Consider the following 5,147-nt stretch of genomic DNA (forward strand, 5'->3'; position numbering starts at 1 on the left):
TACAAAAAGAATTGGACTTTGAAATAGCGTACAATTAGCCTGTGAAGGAAATCAAAAATTCAGGCGGACAAAAATAGAGGGATTGGGAATTCTATGTAGTGGTTTGTAGTCATCTCCCAGAGTTCTTTCTCTGGGTGTAGCTGGTTCAGTTCATTACTGCTCTATTGGAATTGATTTGGTTCATCTCATTGTTGAAGAGGGCCATATCCATCAGAATTGATCATCATATAGTATTGTTGTTGAAGTATATAATGATCTCCTGGTTCTGCTTATTTTACTCAGCATCAGTTCATGTAAGTCTCTCCAGGCCTTTCTGAAGTCATCCTGTTGGTCATTTCTTACAGAACAATAATCCTTAATATTCATATACCACAGTTTATTCAGCCATTCTCCAATTGATGAGCATCCACTCAGTTTCCAGTTTCTGGCCACTACAAAGAAGGCTGCCACAAACATTCTTGCACATACAGACCCCTTTTCCTTCTTTAAGATCTCTTTGGGATATAAGCCCAGTAGTGACACTGCTGGGTCAAAGAGTATGCACAGTTTGGTAACTTTTTAGCATAGTTCCAAATTGCTCTCCCGAATGGCTGGAGATATCCATAATTCCACCAATAATGTATCAGTGTCCCTGTTTTCCTACATCCCCTCCAACATTGCGCATTATCTTTCCTTGTCATTCTAGTCAATCTGATAGTTGTGTAGTAGTATTTCAGAGTTGTCTTAATTTGCATTTCTCTGATTAATAATGACTTAGAGCATCTTTTCGTATGGCTAGAATTTCTTCATCTGAGAATTGTCTGTTCACATCCTTTGACCATTTATCAATTGGAGAATGGCTTAATTTCTTATAAATTAGAGTCAATTCTCTATATATTTTGGAAATGAGGCCTTTATCGGAACCTTTGACTGTAAAAATGTTTTCCCAGTTTATTGTTTCCCTTCTAATCTTATCTGCATTAGTTTTGTTTGTACAAAACTTATATAATATCTTACATTTTTATAGTACTTGATAGATAAAGAATATCATAGAAAAAGTAATGGGCTTGGAGTCAGACGAATTTAGTGAATTCCATACCTATCACTTATTGACTATATAATCATGGGCAAATCATTAATCTCTCTGTTCTTCAGTTTAATCATCTATAAAACAAGCCACAGTGCTACAACGCTCTATACCACAAACAAGAACTAAATAAAGACTTTTATTCCTTAGTGTACCTACTTCTTCATCTCTCACTCATTTCTCAATCCTGTCTTTGGAATCCATCACTCAATAAAACTGCTCTTCCCAAGATTACCAATGATTTCTTGATTGCTGAAGCCAATGACTTTTTCTCAGTCCTCATCTCTCTCAAGTTCTCTTTAAAGATTAACAGTACTTACTTGGCCCATTTTTTCTTCTTCACCTTCCTCCTCTTTTTTTTCATCTTCACTTTCTATCACTGTTTCTGGTTATTTCCTTATCTATCTGATAACTCTTTCTCCATCTCTTTTTATTAGTTAGATATCAAAGTCCTATTTTCCCTGGGGCCTCTTTTTGTACTCCTCTTTTTATATACCCTGTCTCTTGGTGATATCACTATCATTCTTAGGCTCATTTATTATTCCTAAGAAGCTGTCTGCCATAGACTTCCAACCCTCATCAACTAAGTAGCACAGTGAATAGAAAGCTAGATCCCAAATCAGGAAAACATGAAATCATGTTCAGCCTCAGATACTTAACTATTTGTATTATTCAAGTCTAATCATTTAGTCTCTGTTTACTTCATTTTTCTGAATTACAAAATGAGTTAAAATATCACTTCATCTTATAGCACTGTTGTGAGGTCCAAATATAATTACATTTTAATTTGTATTTGTGATGCCTGGCATAATGCCCAGTACAAAGTAGGTGCCATATCAATGTTTATTCCCTTTTCTGCATTATTAGTCTGAGTTTAAATTTCACATTTCCAATTACCTGACGAGTTTTGCTTTATGCATATAATGGACATTTTGAGCTCAACATCCAAAATGAAACTCATTGTTTACCCTATAATCTCCACTCCTCCTAAATTCTTTATTTCTATATATTCTTATATATATATTCCACTATAGTTATTTATGTTTATAAACTCATAAATTTGTCACTCTTTCTCTCCTCTCACATTTAACCAGTTGCCACATCTTGTTCATTATATCTCCATAAGAGCTCTTATGTACATCTTCTTCTCTATTCACAATTATCAGTGCCCTGACCACAAATGGTCTGGAACTGAAATAACTTCCAATTTTTTCACCCATTTCCACTTTTCTCGTTTTCTAATATGTCTGTGTCACATAGCTGCCAACGTAATTTTATCATATGGAAAATCTGGCCAAGTGACTTATTTTTCATCAAGAATCATTATTGTATCCTTATTTCTTCTAGGATAATATGTGTTTTTTCTTGATTTGACACTTAGAACTTTTTACAATCAGAACATCTTAATATTATTCTCATATTACCTATACATTAGCCACTTGACCAACTTGACATACCTCATACATAACAGCATATAAGCCATATCTTTTTTTTTTCTTTTTAGTGAGCATCCTCCATATCTGGAACATTTAAAAGGAACACCTTGTTCCTTTTCAGTTTCAATTCTGACACAAGGTCTTTCATATTATGTATTTGCTAGTAATCAAATTTACTTTTTTATATAATTTTAGGTACTTATCTATGTAACTGATGTTACATTTTGCTTTATATTTACATTTTGTTAAGTAATTAAATTTTGCACAGTATCTTTACAACTTAATTTATAGGAGCATTATTGTTTTTTTTTTCCCAGTCTTTCTATTTTGGAATATTATGTAAATAATCAAACCATCAGAACATGATTGTACAATAGTAAAATGCTCTTTTGTATTAAAGTAAAAATATCTGTTGTTTTTTTTTTTTAAGAAAAATTGGGAAAGTACTTGGAGATGTTTCCTTCTAGTTACTATGCATTTCAAGGTATTTTAATATCCATCAATTGGAGGAACAAAACAAAAAGGAAAATGGCATGCCATTAAATCCATCATTATGGATACAAATGGTGCAAAACTGGTCAAATAGATGAAATGAACACTTGGGCAAGGCTGTCATATTGACACGATTGGTGGTCAATAATGGGTTTAAAAGATCTTTTTATAACTTGTTTGTTTCCAATGTTTGGGAAGAATTTTGTACATTGCTGAGTTTCCCAGTTTGGCTTTGCAATCCTCATACTAATACTATTTCTACTGTAATTCCTTGTGCTAATTCTCTACATTGTTTTTCATTTGCTTTTGATGCTGCTGAAGCTTGCCTTCTGCATTCTTTCTTTGATCTTCATCTCAAACACTTGCTCCATCTCCATCTCCATCTCTACCTTTTTCCTCCTGACTATATGCTCCCTTCTTTCTTCCTCCATGTATGCAGGTGACTCTTGGTGATCTGTTGTTTGCTTTGTTGCTGTCCACACTGTTATATGTTATGGCTGCCAGTTCTAGTTCTTCTATTTCCTATAGTGTACATGGTTAGTCAAATCCTTCAGATCTTTCAAGTTAGTTGTTATCAATAGATTTCTTAGAATAGTGAAATCAAAATAATCACTATTTTCAACTTCTGCCACATTCCAAGGATACTGCCTTCCTTGGACCCTTTTACCATTAACTTCAGTGATAGTATTACACAGCAAGAGGCAAATGACTATCTTTTTAACAAGTTTATTTTCTTCTTCTGTTTCTGGAAATTGCTATATTTTATTTTTATGCTGAATTTTTTCATCATCTGCTTCTTAAATTTCAGTCATTCCTCAGGGATCATTATTTCTGCTTTGGCAATAAGGAGAATGACATTCATGTTATCATGCAAGTGCTTCATAAACTCAATGTCCACTGGCTTGAGGAAATTACTGTTTCTACTGTATCACCAAAACTGGAAGTATCCACTAATGTGACCAAAAGCTAAATACCACTTCCTTTAATTAAAATTTTAGCTTGCTCTGCTTATATTGTCTTTTTAATTCAATATGATGGATTTGGGTACTCAGAAGAAAACAAATTCTTGGAATAATGAGCTTGTTTTTCCAATCCATATTCTCCTACTTCTATAAACATGAATTCAAATGCTTACTTCAGATATTTTCTGTATATTTGATTTGTGAGATTTGTAAGTCCCATTTGATTTGTGAGATTTGTAAGTCCCATGTAACCTTCAAGATGCTTCTGTTCAGCTATTTTGAAAAAAAAAGGGATATTTCCATTATTCCAGTGTTTCAAATATCAATGGAATATTTCCATAAAGACATAATAAAATGCAAAGTCAGGTCAAGTAGTGTAATCCATGTAATCCCAGCCATTTGTTCATTACCTTATTAGAGGAAAACCTTGGTAAATTTTATGGACTATGTAAAGATGAATAATAATAGCAATAAAAAAGTAATAATAGTAACCTCAAAGTAATCTTATGAGATAGTTAAATCAGGTATTTTTATTTTTATTCCACAGATAAAAAAGCCAAGGACTGGTGATACTGAATGACTCCCTCCCCGTCTTCTCAGCTGAGAATCTTGCCTTGTATATCCTCTTTATCTCATTTGCACAAACTTGATTGAATATTATCTCCCCATTAAACTCTGAGTTCCCTGCGAACAAGGACTATATTTTTTTCCTTTCTAGCCCTAAAATTTAGCAATCAACCTGACTGTTTTGCCATTGGACTTCACTGGCTCTGTAAGAGAGCATGAGGTTAACAACTTTTCAGGGCTCTGTTTCACTTAAATCCAATTCACAGGCATGTCAGGATATCACTTTCATGACCTCTTTGGTCCTCTTTGAAAACAAAAGATGGACAGTAACAACATACTGCTTAGCATTTAGCCAATTAGTGTCAGAAATGGGAAGAGGAGCCACATCTTCAGAAATTTTAGTGTCTGCTTCTAGTCCTTATCAATGTATCTTCTCTAATTCTGTCAAACCAAAGGAATGATTGACTCATTCCCCTGAGTTTTCAATCTTCTGGCCAATGAGTTGAAATCCTCTGATATCCATCTAAACATTCAAATTTATAACATAATACATCAAAAACCATTAGAAATCCAGTCCAAAAAAACACCAAAAAACTATCTGCAAGCCTCATTGATCTATGCATT

General features: G+C 33.6%; 1 pseudogene; it reads right to left on the minus strand.

Moving 5' to 3' along the window:
• Positions 1–3,252: 3,252 nt before the first annotated feature.
• LOC141562123 (septin-7 pseudogene) lies at positions 3,253–4,203 on the minus strand (annotated as a pseudogene).
• Between the last annotated feature and the right edge of the window lie 944 nt (positions 4,204–5,147).

Source organism: Sminthopsis crassicaudata, chromosome 3 (assembly GCF_048593235.1).
Source record: "Sminthopsis crassicaudata isolate SCR6 chromosome 3, ASM4859323v1, whole genome shotgun sequence".
Taxonomy (NCBI): Eukaryota; Metazoa; Chordata; class Mammalia; order Dasyuromorphia; family Dasyuridae; genus Sminthopsis; species Sminthopsis crassicaudata.